Source organism: Apodemus sylvaticus, chromosome 1, assembly GCF_947179515.1.
Source record: "Apodemus sylvaticus chromosome 1, mApoSyl1.1, whole genome shotgun sequence".
Classification (NCBI taxonomy): domain Eukaryota; kingdom Metazoa; phylum Chordata; class Mammalia; order Rodentia; family Muridae; genus Apodemus; species Apodemus sylvaticus.
The window spans coordinates 210,307,591-210,327,340 of record NC_067472.1 but is presented as its reverse complement, the minus strand read 5'-3'; the positions used below and the strand labels follow the sequence as shown (position 1 = coordinate 210,327,340).

Genomic DNA, 19,750 nt, shown 5'->3' with positions numbered 1-19,750 from the left:
GTGTGCTCGATTTCCTGAATGTTTTAGGTTAGGACCTTTTTGCATTTTTGTATTTTCTTTGACTTCTGTGACAATATTTTCTATGGTATCTTCTGCACCTAAGATTCTCTCTTCTATTTCTTGTATTCTGTTGGTCATGCTTGCATCTATGACTCCTGATCTCTTTCCTGGGTTTTCTATCTCCAGTGTTATCTCCCTTTGTGATTTCTTTAATGTTTTTATTTCCTTTTTAAAGACTCTGAATGGTTTTGTTTAGTTACTTCACCTGTTTGGTTGTGTTTTCCTATAATTCTTTAAGGGATATTTGTGTTTCCTCTTGAAGGGCTTCTACCTGTTTACCTGTGTTCTCCTTGATTTCCTTAAGGTAATTATGTCCTTCTTAAAGTCATCTATCATCATCATGAGATGTAACTTTTACGTAAGGGTCTTGCTTTTCTGGGGTTTGGGGGTATTCAGGACCTGCTATTGTGGGAGAACTGGGCTCAGATGATTTCAAGTAAACTTGGTTTCTGTTGCTTATGTTCCTGTGCTTGCTTCTCCTTTTCTGGTTATTGCTAATGCTACCTGCACTCAGTGTCTCTAACTGGAGCCTGTCCCTCCTCTTATCTTGGTTATGTTAGAGCTCCTCAGAGTGCAGCTGTCTCTGTGATCCTCTAATCCTGACATCTTGGGTATAAGAGCTCATGCAAGTCAAGCTACCTCTGGGATCCTGAAATCTTGGTGAGACCAAGCTCCTGAGATCCTGTGGTTCTCTGATCCTACGATGCTAGGTGTGTAATAGCACCCTGCAGTCATGATTCTGCTGCATGTTTTGGGAGTAAATGTGGATCTTGCACCCAACATCTGCTCAGGGCACTGCTCAGACTGGAAGGAACCTGTGCCACTGGTCAGTAAGGGTGCCCTGTGTCCCTGGAGCTGCAGAGAGTCCCAGTTCTTCCCAGTTTGGGGTGAATCTTGTAATCTCCTCACCTATGACCCTGAGCATCAGAGCTCCTTGGAGTCTAGCTTCCTCGGAGTGTTGTGGGCTTGAGTGCAGAATTAGTTTCCAAGGTCTGCTCAGGGCACCACCTCAGAACAGAAGGTCAATGTCTATTTTCTTGGATATTAGAATGGCTACTCCAGCTTGTTTTTTGGGACCATTAGCTTGGAAAACTTTTTCTACACCTTTAGTCTGAGATAGTGTCTGTCTTTGTCACTGAGGTATGTTTCTTGTATACAGCAAATTTCTACATTCTGCTTGCATATCCAGTCTGTAAGTCTGTGTCTTTTTATTGTGGAATATAATCCCATTGTGTTGAGAGATATGAAGTACAAATGATTGTACATTTTTGTTATTTTTGTTAGTAGAAGTGACATTATGTGCATGCCATTCTCTTCCTTTGGGTTTGTTGTGAGTTGTTAAATTTATTGTATTTTCTGGGTTACAGTTAACCTCCTTGTGTTGGAATTTTCCTTCCAGTATGCTCTCTATGGATGGATTAGTAGAAAGATATTGTTTAAAGTTAGTTTTATCTGTGACATATATCAGTTTTTCTCTCTACGGTATTGAGAGTTTTGCTGGGCATAGTAACCTGGGCTAGCATTTGTAATCTCCTATGGTATGTCTGACTACTAACTAGGATATTCTGGATTTTAGAGTCTTTGTAGGGATGTCTGGTTTAATTGTGGTTTGTCCTCCTTTTTCCCTGTATAACTTTTAATATTCTTTCTTTGTTCTGTGCATTATTATATGATGGGATGACTTTCTTTTCTGGCCCAATCTATTCTGTGTTCTATAGGCTTCTTGTACATCCATGGCCATCTCTATCTCTAGGTTATGGAAGGTTCCCCCCCACTTGTGATTTTGTGGAAGATGTTTTCTGGCCTTTTTTTTTTTTTTTATTTATTTATTATTCGATATGATTTATTTACATTTCAAATGATTTCCCCTTTTCTAGCCCCCCCACTCCCCGAAAGTCCCGCAAGCCCCCTTCTCTTCCCCTGTCCTCCCACCCACCCAATCTTCCCACTCTGCTTTTCCTATTTTTCTTGGGTTTGATCTTGCTATTGTGTCCTGAATTTCCTTGCTCTTTGAGTTCTGAGCTTTTTGCACTTCCTATTTTTTAACTAATGTGTCAATACCTACTGTGACATCTTCTGTGCTCGAGGTTCTCTCTTTTGTACCTCGTGTTATATTGGTTATGTTCCCGTTGCCCCTGATCTCTTTCTTATCTTTATTGATTTTATTTCCATTTTTAGGTTTTGGACCATTTTGCTCAATTCCTTCACCTGCTTCATTGTGTTATCCTGTATTTCCTTAAGGGATTTATTTATTTCCTTTTAAGGAATTCTACATTCCCCCTCCCCCCCCCCGTATTTTCCTGTATTTCCTTAAGACATTTATTTATATACTATGTAAATGTCAATAGCACGTTCATGACATGGTATTTTAGCTCAGAATCTTGATTTTCAGGTGTGTTAGGGTCTCCTGGGCTTTCTATGGTTGGAGACCTTGGTTGTGATGGTGCCAAATTCCATCAGTTTCTGTTGCCTATGTTCGTGGGTTTGCAACTCAATAGTCTGGTTATCTCCAGTATTAACTGACCTGGGTATCTCTAACATTATCTTGCCTCTTTGGACCTGGGTTATCACTAGATTCTTGGAGGCAGACAGTGCCTTCTTTGGTTAGGGGGACTTCCTGTTTCCACTGTTGGGGCAGGTCCTCTGTGTCCCTGTTTAGAGCAATCCTCCTGTGTGTGTTCCTGGTTAGGGAAGACAGCCTGTGTTCCTGGTAAGGGTGAACTTTCTATGACACAAGCAGGCTTTGAGGTCCTCAGGCAGGACCTTCCCCATTTGCAGATGGAGGTGAAGACTGGAATGACTGTGTCCCTCATTACAGAAGGTCTCTTGTGTCACTGGTAATGGCATACCTTCTTGGACAGAGGCAGCCTGTGGGGTTGGGTCAGGGAGGAGGCCTGCCACTCTGGCCCATGTAAAGGAACAGATGAGCACAGGGGGGAAGTCCTGTGTCTGCTAGACTCAGTGTTTTACTATTGTAATCTCTTCTACTTACCTAGTAATTTGCTTCTGGAAATTACTACATTACAATTTTATTTTTCAGCAGTTAGGGAATGTTTTGTATTGAATATTGATGTTAGTAATTAAAATTGTATCATAACTGGTAGGATTACAGGTGAATTTCTATGAGGAAAACATGAATTTTAGAGAAAATTGAGATTTGGAATCAAAAGTTCAATGTGTTATAAGAAAATTGCGCATGCATACTGGGAATGTGTTTAATTTCTTTTGAATTCTCTTATTCTGACTGTGTCAGATGTTTTTCTGATTCTGTTTCTATGTTTTACTAAAGTATAGCATCCTAGCTTCCTTGTTTTTTAGAAATAACATGCACACTCAAAGTTCTTTTTATATGAACAGCTAGGATGGTCTACTTGTTGAAATTCTACACAAGTTTTTGGCTTTCTATATTCCAATGTTATAGTCACTGTTGAGAATTTCAGGAGCTATCATGTAGCTGCCTGATGCCAGGGATTAATGTTACTAACCTAAAATAACAACAGCAAAACTATGCCATATTATACACTTATCTAATACAGTTCTAAATCTTCCTTACACACAAAAATTAAGACCCATCATTGTGACCCTGTGTTTTATATCAGAAAGCTATGAGCACAAGTCAGTATACTGTTCAGTTGGCTGCCATCACTATAGCCTCAACACCTCAAAACATAGGAAGAACTTGTCACATATTACTCACAATGCCCTCATTTGTGAAAGTAAAAACCAAAGTCAAACTACAAATGTTTATGTTGTAAATAATTCTGAGTACATAGTTCACAAATGAGAAACACAACTCTCTTGTTCTGCAGGTGATCTCAAGAACATTTCATGACAGATACAAAACATTTTGCCCATAAGCAAAGATACATCACCTTCTCCTCATATTCCTGTCAATCATTATTGTATGCTCCTTTAAATTTTTATTAGGGAAGTCATTTATTTTTGAGGAAGGACATGTGCACCTAGGGCAGTATATTAGTATGGAGCTAAGAAGATATGTTTGGGGAGCAGTTTTTCTCTTTTCACCATGTGGTACCCTTGTTGCCCTCTGGACATTGTACTTTGTAGAAAGCATATATTATATTATATAATATACATTTACAATATTATACTTTAAATTGTACTCTCTAAAGCAAAGAGGAATGTACATTTATGTCATGTCCTTCAAGCAAAAATTCTGCAACAAAAAAAACAAGACAGGTTTAATCAAAATTTTCTATGCACAAATGACAGTATAGCCAACATATCACCAAGATATAAAGATTTCAAATTTTATTCTTCGAAAACATGATGTACTGATCTAAAATTTATATAGAAAGAATAGGACTGTAGCACCATGACAGACTGCTCATCTTCTATACACGAAATCTGGGTTTAATCCACAGTCCTTCAAATATAAGAAAATTTCCATAGAAGAGACATAACACAAGAATTACCAGGGAAATTTAATTTTATTGTAAGTATAGGGTGTAAGTTGTAAGACTGCATTGACTATAAGAATTGTTATGTTCATTGGCAAAAATTTACCACAAAACAATAATATTGTCAGGAGAGGTTTTTAAAAATTAATTTACTATATATAATGTTGGATTTCATGACATTTTCAAAAAAATAGTTTTGTTTATCTTCTAGGTTTCCTCTCAAACCCCTCAACATCATGCACTTTGGTATATCCTTTATAATGCTATTGGGTATATCTTTCAAATGTTATTTTTGCTATATATACTATGTTTACTACCCCAGTCTTGGTTCCTCAATATCTCTTTTATCTCAATGTTTTGAACTCTTCTGCTTTTATAGTCCATAATGACTTTTTGCCCACATACATTCATCTGGACATGTCCATGTTCTACAACCAACTTGAGTTGTTTTTCTTAACTTGTTACCTTGCTGAATTCTTTTCCAATCTGTCTTCTTACTGAATATTTCATGATTTTATTTTCAAATAAAGTTGACCAAAATTCCACTGTAAATTTCCATTATCTGATGATGAATATCATTATTCATCATGTTGTCCATCAGGATGCAAATCATGTCTTTACTATTGTGAAAAAAACCAGCAGCTGACATGGATGCACATGCCTGCAGTGATAGGATATAGAATCCTTTGGTTATATGCCTCAAAATTTTATAGCTGTGTTATATAGTATTCTATTTTTAATTTATCAAAGAATGTTTATATTCACTTCTCTAATGAATGTATTACTTTGCCCTTCCACCAATTTAGAATGATGATTACTTATCACTACAACATCTTCAGTACATGTTATTGTTTATTCTCTTGATGCTAATTGTTCTAAGGTCTTCAAAGTAGTTTCAACAAAACTGTAATTTTCATTTCACAGGAATGCTAAATATGTTAATTTCATATAAAAAACATTTCCTGCACTTCTATGCTTCATCTTTAAAGAATTTCTGTCAGTTTCATTACTCTGCTTGTTAAATGTTTGTGAAGATATAGTTTTATCTTTATTTTCCTTTATACACGGTAGGTATTAAGCTCCTGATTCAAGTTCAAAAGTCAAGGCTTTCTACAACCCTGTAGGGTTTCACCTCACTGGCTTTGACTTTCCTTTAATGTGCAGAATGCTTTTCATTTCAAACAACTCTACTTCTAAATACTTTGTGCAATGTCTCTATTATAGAGTCTTGTTGTGTCTACCTACATCTGTGTATTAGCAATTTCCTCTTATGGTTGTAGCATTTCAGCATTTCAATGAGTTGACAATTTTAGTACAAAGTGAGGTGATATAATCACAGTCCAGTTTTTATGCACACTGATATCAATTTTATGAAAAATTATTCAGGGTCAGAAATTTTGATTACAAAACATTATAGTATGAAATTACTTTTTAAATTCTACCTGAGAACTGCTGAGTCTCAGTTGGGCAATTTGACAAAAACAAAGAGCATTCATTTATACTTTTTACCCAAAACCAGTCATTTCCTGCATGGTTTTGGATCCTTTCAGGACTGCAGATTCTTGTAACATGACAATTGGAATTTGGTAATGATTTATCAGTTTACTGAAGAAAAACAATACTAGAATTGTTGCTAAAATATTTTATTTTCCAATAGAGTATGAACATGGATTCTTATCACATGGATATTTTTTGCACATTTTGATATCTGAACAGTTTATATGTAGCTTATCTAAGTCATGAACCCATCTTTCATTTGTTTAATATTTTATGTTTTTTCAAATGTAGATTCAAATATTTTTATAGGATGGAGGTATAAGCCAGTTCTTTAAAGTACATATTGCTAATAATTTCTATATTAGTTCTATTTGAAGTTTCTATTTATCCCTGGCTTATCCCTGTCTGCATGTCCAAAGTTGGCAGGTCCAAAAACTCTGGCCCCTGTTAGCACTTACACTCTCATGAAACCACCCCCATAATTAAAATCTCATAATGAAAAACTATATAAATACTAAAATTAACTATACTTTATATGTCGTGAATATTTAACCACTTTTAAAATAAGATTTTCAAATATTATCTATTGTTTTTCTTAAGGAATTGTGAATTGTATTTCTTGTGAATTTTAGAATTAATGAGTCTTAAAATTTTTCCTTGAAAATTGACTCCAAATCAATCATATTTTTCAAAAGCAATAAAAACATTTATCATTCTTGGGGATTAACATAGAGTTATGTATTTTGTATACCCTAGAAATAACTCTCTAGTCCAGGTTACTCTCAAATTCATTTGTCTGTGTACTTCTATCTCTTGATGGCTATATTGAAGGTCATGCAGCACCTTGTCCAGTGAAAACATTATTCTTAAGAAAAGATATTCAAACTTTTCATATACACAATAGAGAGTATTTACTCTAACAATGACCAAACCTTTGAATGTTCTTCAATGGGAAAGTGATACAAATGGAATAAAGTAATAACTACATTCCTTTAGATAACATCATGAAATAATACACATTGATATTATATTTCTAGGGACTCACAACCATATTAAATTTGTTTACTATTTTAATAGGAAATAAAATGTCTTCTGAAAACTTTGCAATGGGAATTTTTCTCTTCTCCCAGATTACTGTGGGAATGCTTGGAAATTCTTCAATACTAATTTATTATATCATTTTGATATCTACTGGGAAGTCCTTAATGCCCAAAGACCAGATTATAGGGCACTTGACTTTTGCCAACTGCTTGTCTGTCATCCCAAAAGCCATTCCACAGACACTGTCAAATTATGGATTTAAAGATTTCCTGAATGATATTGGATGTAAATTAATAAACTATATTTACCGAATAACAAGGGGAATGTCCCTGTATGCCATGTGCCTACTGAGTTGCTTCCAAGCAATCACAATCAGCCCCAGCAACTCCAGGTGGATGATAATTAAACACAGAGCGACCAAGTACATTGGACCCTCCTGCTCAGTAGGCTGGCTTGTGAATCTCTTTCTAAACATCATGACGCCAGTAACAGTGTCAGGTCCCAGGTACAACAAAAATGTGACTAAATGGAAGATTAATGAATACTGCTCATGGTTAGTTTATGGAAATGTGGGAACTGCACTGTCTATGTTCATACTTTGCTTCTCTGATGGACTGTGCCTGGGTCTCATGGCCTGATCCAGTGTCTCCATGGTGAGTAGACTCTACAGACACAAGAGGCAAGTCCAGCATATCCATAGTTCTCAGCACCTCCTAAATGCCTCAGCTGAAAACAGAGCCACTCAATCTATCGTCATCCTGGTGTGCACTTTTGTCCTCTCCTATCTGCTCTCCTCCATTATGGTTATCCTTATGGCCTCCTCCAAATATCCAATGTTACTGAGAGTACCTGTATTTACAGTTCTTGAAACCTGCTTTCCCATTGTTTGCCCCTTTGTTCTCATGAACAATATCAAGCATAGTATTAGCCTGGTTTTTTTCTGCTTTTGTAAGAGATAGCTTCGTCTAAATACAATATGAGCCCTGGTCATCTGTCCTATCTTATACTTTCTCTTATTATGTTGTACAGTGCTATGATTTCAGTTTGAAAATATCATCAGAAGTCAGTTATCAGTCATTAGAACTTCATTTTTATATAATTTACTATTCAATAGTGACAAAAATTTCTAATATATAAGATTACCATTTTAATATAAATTGTTATATGATATTAAGCAAAGTATAGTGAACATGGGATAATATAATTGGGAGGCTAGGAATTATCTGATGGCCCGGGAAAATTTATCTTTGATTGACAGTGTGTGTGTGTGTGTGTGTGTGTGTGTGTGTGTGTGTGCCTAATGTCTAATATTCCTTCTATTTTATATGAATTGGTATAATCCTTAGATTTCTATCTGTATACCTCCTGGACAAAACACCTGGAGAGGTCAGAAGATATTTTGTACCCATTAGAACTGGAGTTACTGATGGTTTTGAGCAAACATTGGGTGATAAGAATAAAACACCGGAACTCTGGAAGAGCAGTCATTGCTGATACATGCCAAGCCATCTGTCCAGAACTGAAATCTATCGATAATGTTTTAATATTTTAATGTTGTGCATGTGTATGTGATTAAGTGTCTATATGTCCACACTACACAGATCTGCTGCCCACAGAGGCAGGAACAGTCCTTTGAATCCTGTGGAACTATAGCTATAGGCAGTGACATATCGGTCAATATGATTGCTTAGAGAAGAACTCAGTTTATTTGCAAGATGACTGCATGCTTTCAAATACAAAGTCAGCTCCCAAGCTCCAAGATCTTTTTTATTGCTTCTAATATGTAGAAATTACAATGTTCCAAGTGCTAGTTCTGCTAGGAATGCCTTATAGAAATGGGTATTCAAACAGAGAGAAGCTTAAGAAAATTAGTTGTTCTGGCAAAGGCAAACAATCTTTTCTTTCATGTGAAATCATAGAACAATGAGAAACCAAAGTCAAATATGAATTACAGCTGAAAAGATCCTTAGATCAAGAAAGGGAGATAGAAATGAGATGAAGAAGGGTTGCTAGGACACAAGCTCATATTTTGCATATATTATGTGTCACAATGCAATCCCTTAATATGGATAATTATAATATGCTTTAATATAGAAAGAAATTGAAACCTCTCACCACAGACCTGGGGCCCATTTGGTTCATTTTGCTTCCATGACTGTCTCTGTGCCTCTTCCTTCTCTCCTACATGCCATGTGCTGCAACTTGAACTCTCTAGGAAGTTCATCAAAATACTTCAATTGCATGAAATTATGGTGTTTGCACAGATTCATTTTCTCAAGAACATATACCTCTGGCCTCCTGCTCATTTCTGAGGCGTTACATGAATAACGTGTTTTGTGTATACCAACTTTTCCTAGGAGAAATTTTCTTATTTTCTGCAAAGATTAAATGCGTCAAGTCTGCAGTTTCCTAGTGTGTGCACACCCCAATAACCCAAGTGCTTTTTATCAAGTAGTTAAAAGCTTCAAATTCTCCAAGTAGGAAGAAACATGTTAACAGATTGTGCTTGGTGCAAAGACCTTCAAATTTAGACTTTAGTACCCTTCTTAAGATGCATTGATATATTATTTTCTACATAACCAGGATATCACCAAATCCTAAGTACCATTCTCAAGTCAGTTTAGAGGATCTACATCTACAGTTTTAATTTGATTGATTCAGATACCTCAACTTTATTTTTATTTCCATCTGAAAATTTCACAAAACAGAACAATTTTCCATATTTGTGATAAAACTGAATATTTTAAGTCTTCTGTGATTCAACTCTTGCTTCTAATATAATGCATTATCTGTGAGCAATTTGTGCATATTACAGACATTATCACTTGGCTCCTAAACAACTGAAAATAGGATTTCACATTTTCTTGTTTCTCCTAGACAATAGGTTTCCTAATCTTATGTCCGTATATGATTTGGATGTAAGCATTCTGTAGAGAAGGAAGGTTAGTAAATGCTATATTTAATCCTGGCTTACATTTTTCAGAGGAACACTTTGTTTTCTTCTTACACAATGCACCATTGTGATTATTGGGAAATGTGAAAGGTACTAGCTAATGAGATAATATTGCTAAATAGATAGGAACACTCTGGATGTTCAATCTCAATGAGGATTTTGCTGTGATGCTGTTTCTGCTAGGAAATGTATACTAAGTTCTGTGCAAAGTATGCTGTAAACAGAAATCTATACAAACTTCCTAGGGCAATGCATTTGTCAGGAACACATTCTGCCACTGTATTGTCCACACCCAGAAAACAGTAAGGCATGGGAATCTGAGTAAAGTTAGATGGAAAAGGGTTTTGTAGCTTTTGCAATTTTTCTATGAGCTTGAATTTTTCTCATAACATAAATTTTCAAAAATTGAACTATTAGCAGAAAAGCAAAAACTCACATTTTGTTCCATCAAAATATTGAAGTAATACTACAAGTTTAGTGAAATCATTTTCAAAATGTAGAATTAGATAGTTACTTATGAAACACATACATACACATATACACACACTAGCACACACACACATGCACACACATGTGTATGTACACACACATATGTACACACATACACACATACACACATACACTTCACATCATAGGAATAAGAAAAGCATGATCTTAGGACATACTAGAAGCCACCTGTTAGATCTGATATTTATTTTCTTGTATCTTAGACAAAATACCTGACAAAGCCACTTCAAAGAAGATTTCTTTCACTCCAAAGTCTGAAGGTAAAGTCCATCATGGAAAGCTAGAAGCAGTGGGGGTAATGGGTTTGTGGTGATAGTTGCATGAGTTTTGTGTTCACAGTCATAAAGAAGAGACATGAATTGTAGTGTTAGGTTCTTTTGGGGGGATGCTTTTTTATAGATTCTATATCAGTCTACGAGATGGTATTACACATATTGAGAGTTGGTCTTCTGCCCTCAGAGGAAACTCTCTGAAATACCTTCACTGCCATGTAGACAATGAAAGGTGACTACCCCAAGTCCATATTGTCAACTTGACATATGATTCTTAATTATAAAAATAATGTTTTAATAAAAGTCTATATTTTTTTGAGTTAAAATGCACAGGATTCCCAACTTTAAAATGCATGATTAATCTTGAAGAGGTAAATACACATATGCCGTAATTGATGGAAATATCCCAACACAGAATCAATGAATATGAAGATGCACACACACACACACACACACACACACACACGCACACACACACACTTAAATACAAATGTGCATATGTAAACCCTCAAATATTTATGCTCATGATATACTTTAATCATTTCAAAAAACTACTCTCCATTATATCACTGTGAAAATGGATGCAGGTGGAGTGTTGGGAGGGGATAACTAACACTCTATATAATGAAAAAAGGCATATGGGTGGTCTGTATATTTTTGTTTGTAGATGTATTTATTTGGGGTTATGTACAGAGTGTTACAATAATATTGCACACAATGCATAGGGTGTCCACAAAAAGAGCAGTTGTGAGAGGCATGCACTTGAGTGGTCCAAGTGTCTGGAGACCCCTCAAACAATGTAGACTGTTATCACTGAAGTTGGTTCAAAACCAGTAATATATAACAAGACCCTCTTGCCAAAGATACCATACACTTTTGAAATGGAGCATATGAAATTAAGTTCATATTGACCAATGTGTTTTCTCCTAGCTTGGTACACTCCATTGCATCTGAGATGCTTGAGTTTATTTGAGGAAGCCATAGTCTTACCCACCTGTGAACACTGTGAGCCACAACAAACACTGGCCTAGTAAGATACTGCCATTACTTCATTGGTAGCATAAGTTTTAATGGGGTGACTAGTCACTTTATAGTTGCATTTGGGGCTTGCTCTACAGTAATGGTTCTCAACCTGTAGATCCTGACTATCAGAAAACATATTTTGAGTATCTGTAAAAATTATCATTAGAAAAATTTCAGTCATGAACTATCAACAAAAATAAATTTATGGTTTTGGGGGTCATAAGAATAGAGTAAATGTGTCTTTTTCTCTGGTTTTGAGCTACAGATTGAGAATCACTGCATTCCAGGAAGCCTGGCACTGCTAATTGGACCAGGAACACATGGTAGGGGCCTTGCAGGCTCCATGAACACAATGAATTCCCTTATTATACTAAATGGACATAGTATCAAATTATCCTTTAAATTCATATATCCACAGCTTTAGGTTAATGCAACATTCAGAGCCCATCAGAGAAATTTCTGTGTGCTGTGAAGGTAGTTATCACATTGACCAAAATGCAAAGAATGAGAAAGTCTAATTCCCTGTCATAAATGGAATGTCTATATCATTCTCCAAATTAAAGTTTCAGATAACATCATGGTAAATAGAATAGAAAATTTCAAAGGGCATTATGTGAAGGAGCACCACAAATAGTAGCAGTAGTAGTAGTAATAGTAGTAGTAGTAGTAGTAATAGTAGTAGAAGTAGTAGTAGTAGTAGTAGAAGTAGTAGTAGTAGTAGTAGCAATATCACTTGTTCTGTCTGAAACACTGCACTCATAAAGTCACAATAGGTGGGGATTTTGCAGCCTTTTGGATCGCTGTGGTTTTGGGTATAAATGGTGCATCTTGGCCAGTTAACATCGTAACATGAAGGAGGTGTTTATGAAAAGCTCGCCCTAGGTGAAGAATTTTTGACAATTTGAGGCTTCTGGGCAGGGAGAGGCATTATTCACTAAGGGTAAAACAGTAGGTTCACCAAGCACCAGTAGATAAACTCACATGTCCATGTATATATGAATAGCAGAAATTGACATGATCAGTTTGTTATTATAAAAAAAAGAGTTTATGACATTGGGAGAATTTGGTAATGTAAAGGCACATCTACAGGACTTCACAGGACAAGCAAAAACGTCAACATGATCAAATGCCTCTTTATGCAAATATTCTCAAATAGTTAATGAAGATACTATATTTTAAAAAAATAATCCAATAGATTTTCCAGCTCGCACTCCAGATCCTTTACTGGAGACCAGGGCCATTCAAGGCTCTTTCCTCTTCAACAACCTCCACCTGCACAGTCTCCTATAGTCTCCATATTCTGCCCTACCACTTCGCCAAAGCCCCAGCAAAGACATCCTACTAGAACTGAAGACATGTTTGTCACAAAACCTCAGGCCGCTCAGGCCAAACGACCAAGAGGAAGCCAAACCAGAGAGCAGAAACATACAAAAAGCATCCACCTAACAAGCAAAAACTAGAAAGAAATCAGCACCTGTACTTATCATAATCTTACAGCCAGATGAGTAGACGCCAGTGTGATAAGAATCAACAAAGCCAGCGCAACATGGCTGGTCTACTACTATCATTTATCATTAAGATCTCTCAAAACAGATGGACTCAACACCTCAATAAAAAGATGCAATCTAAAGGAATTGATGCAAAAACAGGATACATTCTTCTGCTTCATACACAAATAAAAAAGAGAGATTGCCTCAGAGTTGGGGGTTAAATAAAAGGTTTTTGAAGCAAATGGGCAAAAGTGTAAAGGGATGGAGCCATTATATTTTGTAACAAAATGGAGCATGCAAGCCCAGTATAGAGAAAGAGACTGAGAAGACACTTGTTATACATCAAATGAAATCATAATGTCTCAATTATGAACATTTATGCCCCAAACAAATAGGCACTTACATTTGTAAAAGAATAATTATTCAATCTTAAATTGCGCATTGAACTCCACATAGTAACAGTGGGAGACTTCAACATCCCACCTTTACCAGTGCATAGCTCATCCATACAGAAATTAACACAGAAATATTGGTCCTGCTATACAGTATGGCTCAAATGGATAGATACGAGAATATAATTTCTTCTCAGGACCACCCAGAAAACTCTCCAAAAGTGACCTCATAAAGCAAGAGGCAAGGGATAGAAGAAAATTGAGTAGTCCCCTGTATGTTATTAGACCTAAAACAACAGAAAGCCTACAAACTTATGGAAAGTGAAAAAATCTACTGAATGAACATTGGGTGAAAGGAGAAGTAAAGAAATTCAGTACTACTCAGCTATTAAAACCAATTACTTCATGAATTTCACAGGAAAATGGATGGAACTTGAAAATATCATCTTGAGTGAGGTAACCCTGTCACAAAAGAACACAAATGGTATGTACTCATTGATAGGTAGATATTAGTCAAAAAGAAGTTCGGAACACCCACGATACAACTCACCAATGATATGAAAGCCAAGTAAGATGATCACACCAAAGTGTGGATACTACCATCCTACTCAGAGTGAGGAAGAAAATAAACTCCATGAAGGAGAGGGAGTGAGGGATCTGGGAGGAAAAGAGGAGGAGGAGAGAAAGGGGCAGGGCCAGTTCAAATATGGGAGGAAATTGGGGAGAAGAACAGAGGCTCAGAATTTGAAAAGAGATATGTAGCAGTTGGGAACTTGGAGTGGCCACTAGAATGTTCCTTATACCAGCTACTCCAAATGTTCCCAGGACCCAACAGGGAGGAAAATAGCAGAAATACCCAACAAACAGGAGATAGAACCTGTAGAGACCATATACAGTAGATAGGCACAGGCCTATCTACTGCAGGGTGGAGCTACCCACCCACCTCAAAAATATTAATACAGAATTCCTCATGTCAAAAGGAAATGCAGGGACAAAGAGTGGATCAGAGCCTAAAGGAATGGGCATCCAGAGACTGCCCCATCTAGGGATCCATCCCTTCTGCAGACAGGAAACTCAGACATTACTGCTGATGCCAATAAGTGTTTACTGACAGGAACCTAGTATAGCTGTCCCCTAAGAGGCTCTGCCAGAGCCTGACCAGTACAGATGCAGATATACTCAGTCAACAGCAGATGAGCTGAGCAGAGAAGATGTTAGGGCAATGGAGAAATTAGGGCAAGGAGTCTAGGAGCTGAGTAGGTTTGCAACCCCATAGGAAGAAGAGCAATACCAACCAACCAGAACCTCAAAGCTCCCAGGAATTAAACCATCAACCCAAGAATGTACATGGGGTGGGGACATGGTTCCAGCTGGATATGTAGCAGAGGATGGCCTTTTCAGGCATCACTGGGAGGGGAGCCCTTTGATCCTGTGGAGGCTTGATGATCCAGGGTAGGGAAATGCTAGGGCGCTGAGGCAGGAGTGGGTGAGTGGGTGGGGGAGCACCCTCATAGAGAAAGTGGGAGGGGGAGAAAATAGGGAGTTTGTGGAGGGGAAACTGGAAAGAGGGATAACATTTGAAATGTAAACAAATGACCAATAAAAAATGGAAAGAAAAATACCTTCTCTATTTCAACGAAATTGATTGCAAAACAAACCCTGTCTTATGTGACACAATGGAAGTGGTGCAAGGAGGAAGGGTCCTAGCAACTACGAACTTTTATAACGAAATTAGAAGGATCTCATATTAGGGACTTAACAGCACACCTAGAAGCTCTACAGCTGAAATAATGAAACACACACACACAAGAGGTATAGAAGACTGGAAATAATCCTTCCAATATGAAGGTATGAAATCAATAAAATAGAAACAAATAGAATAATATAAAGAATCAATGAAACAAAGATTTGGTTCTTTGAGAAAATTAACAAGATTGACAAACCCTTGTCCAAACTAAGTAAATGACAAACAGAATATTCAGAGTAACAAAACTAGAAGTGGAAAGAGAGATATAATAACAGACACTAAGGAAATCCAAAGAATCATTAACTATTACTTCAAAAACATGTACTCCACAAAATTGGAAAATTTAAATGAGATGGACAATTTTCTAGCCAGATGCCACTTAGGAAAATTACACAAAGATCAAATAACAATTAAAATAGACCTACCACTTTGAAAGAAATACTGCAGTTATTGAATCTTGCAGAAAAAAAAAGCCCAAGGTCAACAGTTTTGGCAGAGAATTCTGTGAGTCTTTCAAAAATTAATACCAATTCTCATCAAATTATTTCAAAACTTAGAAACAAGGAATATTACTGAATTCATTTTATGACTCATGGTCACTCTGCTATTCAAACCACACAGTTTCAACAAAGAAATATGGTTATAGACTATATTTCCTCATGAACACTGATGCAAAAATACTCAATGAATTGCTCACAAATGAAACCCGAATACAGGATAAAACAAAACAAAACAAACAAAACACCAAACACCATAATAGGGTTTGGTTCATTAGGGTTCACCTCAGAGATGCAGGAACAATTCAATGTAGGAAAAGTTGCCCACATAGTCCAACATAGGAAAAAAACTGAAAAACAAACACTCACACTCACTCACACACACACACACACACACACACACACACACACACACACAAAATCATCTCATTAGATGCAAAAAACTAAAAGAAAAAGCAAAAAAGCCTTTGACATAATCTAACACCACTTCATGATAAAACTCTTGATGAGATAGCGATACAAGGAACATACTTAAGCATATTAAAGAAGATTAAAAGCAAGGTGAGAAGCAACATCCAATTAAATGGAGAGACATATATAAGGAATTTCACTGGAATGAGGAACAGACCAGGCTGTCCACTCCTTCCATACCTATCCAATACAGTTCTTGATATGTTAGCACACTTAGAAAATTAAAATAGATCAAGGAGATACAAATTGAAAAAGAAAGAAGGAAAACCATCACTATTGGTAGATGACACAATACTACACATAAATGACTCCCAAGTTCTACCATAGAACTCCTACAGCAACTAAATGTCTTCAGTGAAATGGCTGGACATAAAATTAATTCAACACAAAACAAAATAATACAGGTTTTGGACCTGAGGTTCGCTGTATTCTAAGATCCAGACTCAGGTTATTGAAATTCCAAGTCAAGTACTCTTATTCACTGAAATATTTTTTTATCTCATGTATGATTAAAATTCAAGAATGTAGCTCATGTGAGAGGACAGTGAGTTCCAACTTGGAAGAAACCAACACCAAAAGCTTACAGTCTTCCACAGAGGAGTCCCTGACACACTCCACCGTGTGGTTATTGGTTTTCTTCTTTCAACTTATTGGAATCCCCAGAGAGAATTCAGATCTTCATATTGGAAAGTAAGGCATGTTTATGCTCTGAGTCAATCTACTGGCCACTTTCGGATGTTTGAAATGTACTCCAAGTACTAGTAAGTAGGCATTAGTTGAAAAAGCCTGGTGATGCTATGCAATGGAATGTTATTCATGGAGAGAGACCAAAAGGGCAATTGCCTTCCAAAAACTGATTCTACAATGACTGTAAAGAGGAAATGAAGTTAAATTGTGTATCCAGGCACACAGGTATAGAACCGGTATTCTGTCCAGATGGAGGTAATAGACTTAGGCTTCTTGATGGATTCACTATCAGTTCACACTGACAGGTAAATGTCTACTAAACAGGCAGGGAAGGTTGTTTATGTAGAAATGCTTAATAAGAGAAGAGGGGTAAACCTGATGTCTGCCGGATGACTCCTTGAAACCTTCAAACCTTTCTTTTCTTTTTTTTTATTTATTCTGGGTTACCTCACTTAGGATGATATTTTCCAGTTCCAACCATTTGCCTAAGAACTTCATGAATTCATTGTTTTTAATTGCTGAGTAGTATTCCATTGTGTATATAAACCACATTCCTCCGTTGAGGGACATCTGGGTTCTTTCCAGCTTCTTGCAATTATAAATAGGGCTGCTATGAACATAGTGGAGCATGTGTCCTTATTGCATGCCGAGGAATCCTCTGGGTATGGTATGCACTCACTGATAAATGAATACTAGCCTAGAAGCTTGGAATACCCAAGACACAATGCACATATCAAATGATGCCCAAGAAGAAGGAAGGAGTGGCCCCTGGTCCTGGAAAAGCTCAGTGCAGCAGTCTCAGGAATACCAGGACAGGGAGGTGGGGAGGGGTTGATTGGGGAACAGGGAGAGGGAAGAGAGCTTATGGGACTTTCGGGGAGGGGGAACTAGGAAAGGAGAAATCACTTGAAATGTAAATAAAGAATATATAGCTATGCAGTATGCTACCCTAGCTACCAGAAGAAGCTTGCTTCTGGACAAATGATTTTCAACCTGTGTGCCATGGTTCCATGAGGGCCATACATTAGATATTCTGCATATCAGTTATTTACACTTGATAACTAACAGGTGATGATTACAGTTATGAAGGAGCAATTAATATAATTTCATGGTTTGGTCAGCGCAATATGAGGAACCATAGTAAATGGTCTAGCCTTAGGAATGCTGAAAAGCACTGATCCAGATTATCCTCATGTGTTTTAGGTTTTCACAGTTTTATGCAAGTACCTTGTCAAACTAGATGGATAATTGTTTCTTTTGTAAATTTTTTGTTGTGTTTTGTTTTTTTGTAGGGTATGAATGAATGTTTTGCCTGCACATATGTATATAATGTTTAATAGGTTGGTTATGTAGAATTACTACAACACAAGTCAACTGAATAAAACAAAGAATTGAATTTCCACGTCTTCTCCAATACTGGATAGAATATGGTTTAGCACTGAACCTTTGTCTCCTCAATGCTTCTTTCTGAAGTACATAGAATAATCCAGGAATTATGGAAAAAGTTCCTCACAAATATTCTTAATAGTTTTCTTTTTAAATTTATTTTCTATATTCTTTGTTTACATTCAAAATGATTTCCCCTTTCCCGGTTCCCCCTCCCCATAAGTCCCTTAAGCCCTCTTCCCTCTGCCCATTCCCCAATCAACCCCCTCCCATTTCTCTGTCCTGGTACTCCCCTACAATGCTGCATCAAGCCTTTCCAGGACCAGGGCCCTCTCCTTCCTTCTTCTTGGGAATCATTTGATATGTTAATTGTGTCTTGAGTATTCAGAGCTTCGAAGCTAATTAATATCCACTTATCAGTGACTGCATTCCATGTATATCCTTTTGTGATTGGGTTACCACACTTAGGATGATATTTTTTTCACTTCCATCCATATGCCTAAAAATTTCATGAATTCATTGTTTTTAATTGCTGAGTAGTATTCCATTGTATAAATATACCACATTTTTTGTATCCATTCCTCCCTTGGGGACATCTGGATTTTTTCCAGCTTCTGGCTATTATAAATAAGGCTGCTATGAACATAGTGGAGCATGTGTCCTTATTACATGCTGGGGAATCCTCTAGGTATACGCCCAGGAGTGGTATAACAGGGTCCTCTGAAAGTGTCATGCCCAGTATTCTGAGGAACCACTAAACTGATTTCCAGAGTGGTTGTACCATCTTACAATCCGACCAGCAGTGGAGGAGTGTTCCTCTTTCCCCACATCCTTGCCAACACCTGCTGTCTCCTGAGTTTTTGATCTTAACCATTCTGACTGGTGTGAGGTGAAATCTCAGGGTTATTTTGATTTGTATTTCCCTAATGACTAATGATGTTGAAATTCTTCAGGTAAAAATTCTTTGTTTAGCTCTGTACCCCATTTTTAAATAGGGTTATTTGGTTCTCTGGAGTTTACCTTCTTGAGTTCTTTGTATATCTTGGATATAAGCCCTCTGTTGGATATAGGGTTGATGAAGATCTGTTCCCAATTTGTTGGTTGCTGTTTTGTCTTTTTGACAGTGTCCTTTGCCTTACAGAAACTTTATAATTTTATGAGATCCCATTTGTTAATTCTTGATCTTAGATCGTAAGCTATTGGTGTTCTGTTCAGGAACTTTCCTTGGTGCCCATGTCCTCAAGGCTTTTCCCCAGTTTCTTTTCTATTTGTTTTAGTGTGTCTGGTTTTACATGGAGGTCCTTGA

The 19,750-nt window shown here is 36.9% G+C and overlaps 1 pseudogene; it reads left to right on the top strand.

The window, feature by feature from the left end:
• The first annotated feature begins 7,009 nt into the window (after positions 1-7,009).
• LOC127684323 (vomeronasal type-1 receptor 4-like) lies at positions 7,010-7,978 on the top strand (annotated as a pseudogene).
• Positions 7,979-19,750: the final 11,772 nt, after the last annotated feature.